Source organism: Carassius carassius, unplaced genomic scaffold, assembly GCF_963082965.1.
Source record: "Carassius carassius unplaced genomic scaffold, fCarCar2.1 SCAFFOLD_66, whole genome shotgun sequence".
Lineage (NCBI taxonomy): Eukaryota > Metazoa > Chordata > Actinopteri > Cypriniformes > Cyprinidae > Carassius > Carassius carassius.
The window spans coordinates 393345-406268 of NW_026775001.1; the positions used below are offsets into that span (position 1 = coordinate 393345).

Consider the following 12924-nt stretch of genomic DNA (forward strand, 5'->3'; position numbering starts at 1 on the left):
CGCTCAGGTGCAAAAAAGACCTGCGGGGTCTCCTCTGATTGTAACGGAGGAGAAAAAATCTAGGGCAGCATATAAGCTTGATAGTATCGATTCGGTAGATCTGGAGCGCAAGTGGCCCCTAGAGTCCCCCAATGAGGTATCCTTTTTGTACATTAAGCTAACAGCATCATCGCCAAAAGAGCCACAAGAGGTTTCCTCTGTGGCCTCTGAAGCGACAGGCATTTGCCCTCCTGATCCCAGCTCGTCTGAGGAAAAGGAAAGGCAAATGCAACAAGATATAACATGATTTTAATCGTATCTTTGTAGTCTTTTTACTGTCTTCTGTTTTAAATGTCTTATACCTTTTTAACCCTACTGCTCATGGCCCTCACCATCTCTACTATCAATGTAAGAAGTGTGAGGTCCACCATTAGAGCACAGAGTATTTTGTCCCTTTTAAAATCTTTTAAGTCAGATTTGTTTTTATTACAAGAGTGTTCTCTGCCCTTTTTAACTAGGTACAAGAAAATGGAGGAGCTATGGTCCGCAGGAGCCTCCATATGGAGCGGATCAAATTTTAACAAAAATGACGGAGTTGCGGTTTTAATTAATAATCCTAACATCTTGGTGAAGGGCAGCACTGTGGTGAGGCAAGGCCGGGCACTTTTAGTAAATCTGACCTTTTTAGACAGGGATTTTAATGTTCTTAATGTATATGGTTTTACGGAAAAGAATGAAAGATATGAGCTTTTAGAAGACTTGCAACCCCACATGCTAGGTAGGGCCCCCCTAATGGTAGCAGGGGATTTTAATTGTGTTTTATCCAAAACAGACAGGAAAAGGGTAGGGGAGGATTTTAGAGTGGACAAAACGTCGGTTTTATTGCAGGGTTTAGTCAGAGATTTTAATTTAGTCGACTGTTTTAAAATTTTGCATCAAAGAGAGGAGGGCTTCACCTGGTTCAGTGGTGATGGTACCAAAGCCTCTCGAATCGACTACGTTTTTACAAGGGACTGCCCGCCGACCGATGCTACATTAACCCCCCTCTTTTTCTCTGATCACATGATGCTGTCTTGCACCCTTTCACTGCCCATGGGTGTGACGGTAGGGGGAGGGCTGTGGAAGCTGAACTGTTCCCTGTTGGAAGACAAGGATATAGTTTTAGAATATAGGGAACAGTTCAGCCAATGGCAGAACCTCCAAGACTTTTACGATACACGTGCACAGTGGTGGGAGATGGTAAAGGACCGGACAAGACAGTTTTTTAGAAAGATAGGGAAAGAAAAGAAGAGTAGGGAAAAGAAACGCATGTTGGGGTTCCAGAAAAGACTACAAAGGTATTTTAATCTTTTAAATAATGGTTTTGATTTTAACGAGGAAATTCAGGAAGTAAAAAAAGAAATGTCAGTTTTAGCCAATATAGAAAGTAAAGGGGTCCTTTTAAGAAGTAAAGAGAGAGAAATAGAAGAAGGCGAAAAGTGTACCAGATATTTTTTTAAGAAAATAATAACAAGGGGTGGGGGGTTAACCAGGGTTAAAACAGGGGATAGGGAGGTTAACACAACAAAAGAGATTTTAGAGGATGTGGAAAAATTTTATGGGGCATTATATAGTTTTAAAAAGGTACACTTTGACACTGCAAAAGAAGTTTTAAATTTTATTGAGGAAAGGGTTGACTGTCAAAATGAGATTTTAACCCAAGATTTTAACATCTTAGAAATCCAAAAAGCTCTTGGAGGTTTTAAGAAGGGGAAGTCCCCAGGAGTGGATGGACTTCCCCTAGAGTTTTATCTAACATTTTGGGACATTTTAGGACAAGAGCTTTTGACAGTTTTTAAAGAGTTTGAGACCCTCGACAGACTTCCAGACAGTTTTAGAATAGGGATAGTTTCTTTACTTCACAAAAAAGGTGACCGGACTGACTTAAAAAACTGGAGACCCATAACACTGTTAAATTTTGATTATAAACTTTTTAGCAAAATTTTAGCAACACGCATGTCAATGGCTTTAGAGGACGTGATTCACCCGGATCAAGCTTGTTCTGTGCCCGGAAGAAAGATAACAGACAGCCTAGTGCTGATCAGAGACGCCATCTGTTATGCGAGAGACAGAAATATTCGGCTAGTAGTCCTAAATTTAGACTTTGAAAAAGCATTTGACCGAGTCTCGCACCAGTACCTTTTTCAGGTACTGCAAAAAATGGGTTTTCCAAAGAGGTTTGTAGCCTGGGTGGGACTGCTGTACAAGGGACTAGTCAGCAAATTCCTTGTAAACGGGCATCTTTCCAAAACTGTGAACATACACAGTGGTGTCCGTCAGGGATGTCCTTTATCTCCTCTCCTGTTTGTGGCTTGTATCGAGCCACTGGCACAGATCTTGAGAAAGGATAAATGGATCAAAGGACTGGACGTTCCTGGGACGGGTGGACTGACAGCGACTTGTGCCTTATACATGGACGATGTTACTCTTTTAACCACAGACATTTTATCTATACGAAGAGCACTGGACTTGACTGACTGGTACGGTCGGGCCTCGGGCGCCAAACTCAATAGAAACAAGTCTGAGGCCCAGCTCTTCGGGCCGTGGGGGGACGTGGACACAGGAGGACTTGATTTGGTTTTTAAAGACAACGATTTTAAAATTTTAGGTGTTAAATTTGATAAAGAGGGTGGAGGACGGGAAAGCTGGACTGACTTGCTAGGGAAAGTTAGGAAAAGACTAGAGTTTTGGGGACTAAGACAGTTGACGATTGAAGGTAAAATTTTAATTTTTAAATCTGTGATTTTACCTCTGATTTTACTTGTTTGTTCTGTTTTTAGCCCCCCTCGGCAGTTCCTGGTGACACTGGAGAGGGCGGTGTTTTACTTCCTGTGGGGGTCCAAGTGGGAGCGCCTGAAGAGGGAGACAGTCAAGAAAAGGCCAGAGAACGGTGGAAAAGGCCTCCCAGACCCCCACCTGTTTTTAGGCAGCTGCTTCACCGCCCTGCACATCAGTTATGCCATGACCCCATCCAAAGAAAACAAGACGGCTGCAATGGCGCGATTTTGGATGGGGTCTTACCTAAGAACTTTGAAAATTTTACCAGTAGATTTGAAAACCCCAGTGTCTTTTAACTTGCCTAAAGAGTACAGTTTTATAAAAAAGTTTTTAAAGAAATACCTTTTAGAGAGGGAAGATTTCACCATTTTAACTAAACACAAGTCTCTCATTTCTGTTGTGCAGGACCGGGAACCGGTGAGTCCAGTTCCGGGCCTCACACTAAGTGAGGCCAAACAAGTTTGGCGGAATGCGGCTCACCCTGCTCTCCAGAAAAGGCACAAGGACTTATCGTGGATGGTGGCTCATGAGATCCTCCCGGTCAGGGCGGTTATGCACTCCAGAGGCATGGCCAAAAACCCCATCTGCCCTCGGTCCGGCTGCAATTCCCCGGAGACCGTCCACCACCTGCTCTGGGACTGCAGCACTGCGCGGGTCCTGTGGGCCAAGACCGGCCCCCTGTATTTCCCGTGCCTACCAGCAGGTGGGGCCCAGTTCGGGTACCAGCTCGCCATTCCTTGGGGTGGGCCGGGGCTTGAAGGACTTGACGGCACAGAAATTTACCTCGCTCTAGCTCACCCTCAACGTCATCAAGGATGCCATCTGGGCCACCAGAAACCTGCTGGTGGGGAAGCGCGTTACGGTAACCCTCCATGCATGCGAGCTAAAGGTAACATCAATGCTGCAGGGGTACCGGACGACGATATTCGGACGGGGGGGCCGGGGTCGCACAGAGAGGGTCCCGGCAGGCACCGACCCTGGCTGCCCGTAGATGCACCCTCACCATTCTGGCTACGGGAACAGCGGGCCAGCTGGCCGGAGGAGAGGGGATCTCCGCTGAGCCCGTAAAGTAGCATCTCATGTCCCTGTTCTGGAGAGTGGGGTGAAGACCGACTTGATAAGGACTCACCCCCGGTCTTGCACAACAGATGTTTTTTTTTATTGGTTTTTATCCAATAAATTGGTTTTTATTGTGTTTTATCAATAAAATTGGTTTTATTAACATGCATATGAGGCTTGTTTGCTTTTTTAAATATGTATTTTACTTTTGAAACCAATCGCACCTTTTAAACACACCCCAAATATGGCCTTTTAAAAACAAGCAAAACACTGTGGTTTTAATCAAATGTTTTTTAACAATGATTGTTTCTTTCATTTTACCATGTGTATTTATTATATATTATATGGCTTGTTTTAATGTGTGCTTGAAAAGAAAAATGTGTGTGAAAGTAAAAATGCAAATGGAAAAAATGTAACTCGTGACAATAAAACTTTTTTGAAAGAAAAAAAATCTGTTCTTATCAGTTTAATATCTGATACGTCCCCCATCCGGGGACTACATATTAACCCTCTGGAGTCTAAGGGTATTTTTGGGGCCTGGAGAAGTTTTGTCATGCCCTGACATTTGTGCTTTTTTCAGTTTCTTATAAATATCTAAATGGGTAAAGTCTAATCTCACTGTAATCAGCACAAACTGGGCTATAATAATATGTGAAATGCATGTATGTACATGATTGTGTTTTTGAGAAAAAAAATATTATGCGTGGTTAGTGAAAAACTAAAAATGTTAAAACACTTGAATAAGGCAAAAAAACACATAAAGAACAATGGTTCCCGGGATTTTTGAGAACTGGAGCTTGTAGTCTAGAATTTTTCTTTCTAAATGATGTGAAAATCATCTTGTTTACTCACTCACAGAGAACAATATATTGATTTAAATTTTCTAAGACACTTTTTGTTGGTAAAAGTCATATGCGAGTAGGCGTCAACTACCATGAATATCATTGTGATTTACACCTGAGAAGACAAAGGCCTGCATAATGAGCTGCATAATGAGCCATTCAGTCATCTGTGCCACTGTGAGTGAGGAGTTACAAGAGAGAATGCAAGAACAAAATAAATCTATATAATTTTATGTTTGTAGTTTATTTAGAATATATTTAATTATCCCACAACATAATTTAATATCCACTTGGGGTGCAGTTAAACAGTTTATTAGAAACAATCAAAGCTGACTTTCAAACAAATTGTTTGGCATCCTTACTCCAGTCACACAATCCTTCAGAATCCTTTTAACAATCTTATTTTCTACAAAAAAAAACATTTATTGTTATTATTATTATCATTATTATTAATGTTGAAAAGAGCTGAGAATATTTTTCTGGGTTTTTAGGGGGAATAAATTGAAAGAAAAGCATGTTTTTACATTTGTGACAGTTAACTATTTGTTACATTTATATTATTTACATCAAGCTTTTGAATGGTATAGTATTGTATATTGTTATTGAAACTTCATAATGTTTCACTTGATTACTATACATTTAGTCAGGAATTATAGTTTGGAAAAAGTATTTGGAAAAAGTCTAACTAGTAAAATGTTTACACGTTATGTGAAAACTAGTACAAGTATATAAATAAATAAAAAGAGACTTACTCATGTTTATGATCTCTGCTGAATAAAGTGCTGCATTCTTTTTTTCTGAGGAAATCCATTTCTCAAATCCTCAACCACATGACATCTTTTTGGGGTGAATTACGTCTTATTCCTCTCATCGCGAAGCAAACAGTAAAATAAACACTTGAAGAACAGGCTCGCTGCTTTTTCTTCTGTTATGGGCGTATTCAAGCCTCGCGCTTCAGTTTGAATCTGAATAGCGCGTTCAGCGCGGGGGCGTGGTCACATTAGATATAATGAAGGGAGACTTGAAAAACAGACATCGCGTTGTTTTCATATGGATTACTTTATCACAGAATATCTGTTTTCGGCGGCACTTGTTTAGTTTAAAAATAGACATGTCAAGCTTTCTATAGATATCTCCCCCATGTATTTTCGTTGAGTATTCACGGAGTTACAGTTCATTTTAATGACTTGTTTGTAAATGAAGATAAGCGCAGACAAAGGCTGCAGACAGCACACCTTGTTTGTTATCTTTATTTTATAAGTGCACAAAGTTTTGTTGTTATTATGTCTGTATCCAAAAAAAAGTAGACCCTTTACAGATTCGATTGATGTATTGCTCTTATCTGTACGATTAAAACTGAAAGTGTAATTTAAGGTCTTTTCGGGGTTATCAGGAGAAAATGACTCAAAACGCGTATCCACGTTAATCGACTCGAAAGGGTTAAATGGATTTTTAGATCACGGAGCTGGAGCCGGGGCTTGCTCCGTCCACTCCAAGGATCGGCCTGGTATTGCAGTTTCTCCAGGAACGGTGTGCTTTCCCTTTTTGGGGATTGCCGTTTATTGTGTCGAATAGCAGAACAAGGAATGAGATCTGCCATGCTGTGGTGTATTGCGAACTTTTTTCCTGATGCGCCCTCCTGGGGTCTTGGACTCTTCCACGAACGATGCACCCACCTGAGGTCTTTCACAGACGAGGTGATGCATCGAATCAGGTGTGTTTGGTTAAAGAGAGTCATCTAAAACCGGCGTTGGGAAGCACCGGCCCATGAGCTTGGCAGTTTCCAGGCCAGTAATGGAAGGCACCCGTCCTTCCTTTCCTGGAGGGGGGCTAACCGTTGGTGTGGACGGTAGAGACGCAAATCGTACCTCTGGCTGACCGCCTGGGCCTTCATACTAACCTGGCAGGGGAGACACCATGATCAAGAAGGCGGTTCACCCAGGGCGAGGCTTGCCCATTGCACTCCGGCCATGCTGACCCCTGCGAATTCCCCAAATGCGGGAATCTCGACTGCATAATTTATGGTAGTGGGGGACTGCGTTCGTGCTCTCCCCTGAAATTGTTGGTGAAACAAAGCAGAAGAGGTTTTTTCCAGGTTTTTTTTTTTTTTGCGTTTCAGAATGGGGAGTTCTGTCACATGCGAGGTATGTGTTGTGCGCCTGTGAAACAACGCTTTCACCGATTTTTACGCTCTTGAAAAATCGGACCCTGGTGGGTGGTTCAGTTCGAATATAGCACAGACCTTACTTTGAAAGTCCATTGGACTGACTGCAGCCTAGCTGTAGCTGTCTCCATGTTGTTTGGTTGTCCTTTTTCAATTGGTATTAATTTTGTTGTCGCTTACAGCGCCACCGAGTGGCCTGTCGCAGCGCCCTTTTTCACCTTGCTTCTGACTGAGCCCCTGCACAGGTGTGCCGATTTGGGTGAAGGGATCTCATTCCTTCCTGGAGTTATAGCCATTCGAGCCATCTCGGACACGCCACGTTAGCACGTTTTGAGGTCCCCTCGCCAAGGTGAATGGAAATTTCCACTTTTTTGGGATGATTATTGACAGGCAGACTCCAAAGAAGCTTTCTGTGCTGCTTTGGGTGGGACTGGGCCAAATACCTGGCGCTAGGTTGCAAAAGAAGGTTTTCGACAAAATCCCAAATACCCGAAAATTTTGTCAGAGCGACGAGCCAATCTGAGACCTGCGTCTGGTTCGGCTCGAGCCAAGGATTCCCATTACATAAGGCACGTGGCTCTGCGACGAACCGTTTGGGAGTTACGAGCGATGCCGTACTTTCCGTCGCTGCAGTGCCAGCGTCAGGCCGAGCGTGACGAGTCCTGGTGACGTTGCAGACAGGGGAGGGTACTACCATCCCCCAGCATTTTTAGGTCCCCCAGACTTACCAAAGCCGAGATGGGCATCGCCGTGTCCGGCTTCCTGCCCGCTGCGTCTTAGCGGCATCGCTTCTCGGCCTTTTGGCTAAGATCACGTACCTTGTCAGACGGTTTAGACTGCGATCGCCTCTTGGAGGTTTCCTGACTCGAGATCTTTTTATATCTTGAGTCACACAACTTCGAGAGGTACATTGAACTCTGCTGCTTCGGGCTCCAACACGTTTTAAGGTAAGGTCTTTTAATTATTTATTTGGTTATTTATTATTGTATTTATTGTTGTTTTAAGTTTCTAGGCTGTTGGTGCCTTCATCATGTCGGCTGCCCGTGCCGGCGTGCGGAGGCACCACAGCGTGCGCTTTTGTTTTAAAGAGGTGAATGGCAAGCTCCTAGGGATGTCACGTCTTGACTTCTCCAGAAAGTCCTTTTTTTTTGGAGCGTCCATTCAGGTATAAGTTTGAGGGCTCGTGTACGTGGGTTAAGGGGACCTGCGCGCTGACCCCAAAAAATTTTTGACGGACGCGGCGTCGATGTCTGCCGGACCGCGCCGGCCCACGGGAGACCCCTGACCGGCGCAGGAGGATCTGGACCCCCGAGGGGCCCCGCGGAAGCCCACCCAGATTTGAGGCCCCTACATGCCATTCAGCACTTCTCCACAGGGTGGCGCACGGAGCAGTACACCTCAGGTTTAAAACAGTGGCATTTACCCGAATGGGGGGTGTACGATTTTTTTGCCCACGAAACCTATATTTGTCCATTTGACCTTTAAAGTTACAGAATGACCACGGAACCGATGCGGACCCCCGTCGGACCCCCAACCCGGGTCCCACGAACCCATTATTTGTCCATTTGACCATTATATTCACACAATGACTGCGGATCATCTGCAGACCCCTTGCGGACCCCCACCCTGGGTCCCACGAACCCCGTATATGTCCATTTGACCATTATATTCACACAATGACTGCGGATCATCTGCAGACCACTTGCGGACCCCCACCCTGGGTCCCACGAACCCACTATTTGTCCATTTGACCATTATGTTCACACAATGACTGCGGATCATCTGCGGACCACTTGCGGACCCCCACCCTGGGTCCCACGAACCCACTATTTGTCCATTTGACCATTATATTCACGGAATGACCACGGATCACATCCGGAACATTTGCGGACATATCCAAAATTGTGGTGAATGTTAACCAAAATGTCACAGACTTTGCCAAGCTGTAACTCCGCCAAAACGGGGCCAAACTGCACCAAACTCGGGTCAGAGTAAGAACTCCAGAAGGCCTACCGAACACCGCTGCCCCCCCATCCATAACACCCCGGGGGCGGAGTTATGGCTCCCCACATTTTTGATAGTCAAATGGAAGGAAGAGTTCTAGCGACTTGAAACTTGGTGACTTGATAGCCCTCGAAGGGCCCTCTCTGAAGCCACCTCCCCCAAGTCGATAGACCCCCGGGGGCCAGAGATATGGACCCGCAAATGCAAAAAGTCCCAAAATTTGACCGGCAATAACTCACCCAAAAAGAGAGGAAAAAACACCAAACTCAGGTCAAAATTAGACCTTTGGGAGCTCTATCCGACTACACCAGCCCCATGTTCCTATGACCCCGGGGGTCCGAGTTACGGCCCCACAAAATGTGGAATTTGAACCGTTATAACTCAGGAACCGGAATACCCAGGAACTCGAGGGTGGTTGCATACGGTAGGCTCCTCGATCTTCTAGGGATCCCCCGAATTTTAGCCTCGGGGTCCACCGCTTCGCGGAGATATTAGCAAAAAAATAGTACCATCCACCCCCCTCATACCTACTCATCCATGACGGCCAGGGTGCACCCTCCCTGGCTAGAAAAGGCAGCTCGAGGGGGGTGGAAGTCGGAAGAAAATTTTTTTTATGAAGCCTAGAGAAAACACTTGTACTGTACTCAGGGCACTCAGAGGAATCCATTTTTGTAAGTTTTATCCCATTATACTGTAGAAATATGCATAGAAAAAATGTTGGATTTTGGTTAATTTGAACCACAAATGTTGCAAGTCTTGCAGTAAATTAAATAGCAATATTTTTTATTGTCAGTCTATTTCTCAAATCACTTCTAGTCTAATGAACTACACACGGAGCTATTTCATTTGTCACTTAACAGTTTCTTTATTTGAAATCTTCCTAATTCCAATTTATCCATAATGTATTGTAAAATACGTTTTATAAAACAAGAGTGCACACTTTGCAGTCTATTTCTCATTCCACTTTTAGTCCAAACAACTTCAAATGGGACTATTTCCTTGGTCACTGACCAGTCTATTTCTCATTCCACTCATAGTCTAATGAACTACATATGGCACTATTTCATGGATCACTTGCCAGTCTACTTCTCATTCATAACCAAAATGTCACAGACTTTGCCAAGATGTAACTCCGCCAAAACGGGGCCAAACTGCACCAAACTCGGGTCAGAGTAAGAACTCCAGAAGGCCTACCGAACACCGCTGCCCCCCCCATCCATAACACCCCGGGGGCGGAGTTATGGTCCCCCACATTTTTGATAGTCAAATGGAAGGAAGAGACCTAGCAACTTAAAACTCGGTGACTTGATAGCCCTCAAAGGGCCCTCTCTGAAGCCACCTCCCCCAAGTCGATAGAACCCCGGGAGCCAGAGATATGGACCCGCAAATACAAAAAGTCCCAAAATTTGACTGGCCATAACTCACTCGAAAAGAGGAGAAACAACACCAAACTCTGGTCAAAATTAGACCTTTGGGAGCTCTATCCGACGACACTAGCCCCATGTCCCTATGACCCTGGGGTTCCGAGTTACGGCCCCCCAAAATGTGGAATTTGAACCATTATAACTCAGGAACTGGACCACCCAGGAACTCGAGGGTGGTTGCATACGGTAGGCCCCTCGACCCTCTAAGGATCCCATGAATTTCAGCCCCGGGTTCCACCGCTTCGCGGAGATATTAGCAAAAAAATAGTACAATCCACCCCCCTCGTACCTACTCATCCATGCCGGCCAGGGTGCACGCTCCCTGGCTAGAAAAGGCAGCTCGAGGGGGGTGGAAGTCGGAAGAAATTTTTTTATGAGGCCTAGAGAAAACAGTTGTACTGTACTCAGGGCACTCAGAGGAATCCATTTTTGTAAGTTTTATCCCTTACAAAAATGAGCGTTGAATTTTGGCACACATGTGCACCACATGTGGTGCGTATCTCACTTTTCATTAAATAGCAACTGTATTTGCAACAAGGAATGAGATCTGCCATGCTGTGGTGTATTGCGAACTTTTTTCCTGATGCGCCCTCCTGGGGTCTTGGACTCTTCCATGAACGATGCACCCACCTGAGGTCTTTCACAGACGAGGTGATGCACCGAATCAGGTGTGTTTGGTTAAAGAGAGTCATCTAAAACCGGCGTTGGGAAGCCCCGGCCCATGAGCTTGGCAGTTTCCAGGCCAGTAACGGAAGGCACCCATCCTTCCTTTCCTGGAGGGGGGCTAACCGTTGGTGTGGACGGTAGAGACGCAAATCATACCTCTGGCTGACCGCCTGGGCCTTCATACTTACCTGGCAGGGGAGACACCATGATCAAGAAGGCGGTTCACCCAGGGCGAGGCTTGCCCATTGCACTCCGGCCATGCTGACCCCTGCGAATTCCCCAAATGCGGGAATCTCGACTGCATAATTTATGGTAGTGGGGGACTGCGTTCGCGCTCTCCCCTGAAATTGTTGGTGAAACAAAGCAGAAGAGGTTTTTTTTGCGTTTTGCGTTTTTTTTTGCGTTTCAGAATGGGGAGTTCTGTCACATGCGAGGTATGTGTTGTGCGCCTGTGAAACAAAGTCAGTTACGCTCTTGAAAAATCGGAACCTGGTGGGTGGTTCAGTTCGAATATAGCACAGACCTTACTTTGAAAGTCGATTGGACTGACTGCAGCCTAGCTGTAGCTGTCTCCATGTTGTTTGGTTGTCCTTTTTCAATTGGTATTAATTTTGTTGTCGCTTACAGCGCCACCGAGTGGCCTGTCGCAGCGCCCTTTTTCACCTGGCCTCTGACTGAGCCCCTGCACAGGTGTGCCGATTTGGGTGAAGGGATCTCATTCCTTCCTGGAGTTATAGCCATTCGAGCCATCTCGGACACGCCACCTTAGCACGTTTTGAGGTCCCCTCGCCAAGGTGAATGGAAATTTCCACTTTTTTGGGATGATTATTGACAGGCAGACTCCAAAGAAGCTTTCTGTGCTGCTTTGGGTGGGACTGGGCCAAATACCTGGCGGCGCTAGGTTGCAAAAGAAGGTTTTCGACAAAATCCCAAATCCCCGAAATTCCGTCAGAGCGACGAGCCAATCTGAGACCTGCGTCTGGTTCGGCTCGAGCCAAGGATTCCCATGACATAAGGCACGTGGCTCTGCGACGAACCGTTTGGGAATTACGAGCGATGCCGTACTTTCCGTCGCTGCAGTGCCAGCGTCAGGCCGAGCGTGACGAGGCCCGGTGACGTTGCAGACAGGGGAGGGTACTACCATCCCCCAGCGTTTTTAGGTCCCCCAGACTTACCAAAGCCGAGATGGGCATCGCCGTGTCCGGCTTCCTCCCCGCTGCGTCTTAGCGGCATCGCTTCACGGCCTTTTGGCTAAGATCACATATCTTGTCGGACGGTTGAGACTGCGATCGCCTCTTGGAGGTTTCCTGACTAGAGATCTTTTTATATCTTGAGTAACACAACTTCGAGAGGTACATTGAACTCTGCTGCTTCGGGCTAAAACAAGTTTTAAGGTAAGGTATTTTAATTATTTATTTGGTTATTTATTATTGTATTTATTGTTGTTTTAAGTTTTTAGAATGTTGGTGCCTCCACCATGTCGGCTGCCCCTGCCGGCGTGCGGAGGCACCACAGCGTGCGTTTTTTATTCAGGCAGGTTGAGGGGAAGCTCCTTGGAATGTCCCGTATAGCTGATCCAAAAGACCTTAGCTTTTAGATCTGATGACCTGAATTGTTTGATGACTCTGCCCTTGAACAAAGGATTTGATGTCAGTTTTAAAACCGCTTCCCTGCTTAATGACTTTTGGCAAAGGTTTGATTCAGTTAAAGCCCAGTTCTCCATGTTCACTGTCGAGAAACTTTCTGATAACACACTTAAAACTGTGATTGTAAGGATGTTCAATGAAACAGTGACTGGAGATGATATTTATGTTTGGTTGGGTAGATTTTGCACTGTTCGAGGCCAGCCTGTCAAAGTGTTAGATGAAGATGGCATTTGGACATGCTCCTGGCGAATTCCCATTAAACAATGGGAAGACGCTGGGGGCTACCAGGGCCTGAAACATCTGCCTTCCATGATTGTGCTCGG

General features: G+C 45.4%; 2 non-coding genes and 1 pseudogene across 2 annotated transcripts; all 3 read left to right on the forward strand.

Moving 5' to 3' along the window:
* The first annotated feature begins 6137 nt into the window (after positions 1 to 6137).
* On the forward strand, positions 6138 to 6231 carry LOC132134101 (U2 spliceosomal RNA; annotated as a pseudogene).
* Positions 6232 to 6589: 358 nt separating this feature from the next.
* Positions 6590 to 6753, forward strand: LOC132134144 (U1 spliceosomal RNA). Its single transcript, XR_009429408.1, has one exon. It is a non-coding gene; the product is annotated as a U1 spliceosomal RNA (small nuclear RNA).
* Positions 6754 to 11135: 4382 nt separating this feature from the next.
* On the forward strand, positions 11136 to 11299 carry LOC132134103 (U1 spliceosomal RNA). The gene has a single exon (XR_009429367.1). It is a non-coding gene; the product is annotated as a U1 spliceosomal RNA (small nuclear RNA).
* The last annotated feature ends 1625 nt before the right edge of the window (positions 11300 to 12924 follow it).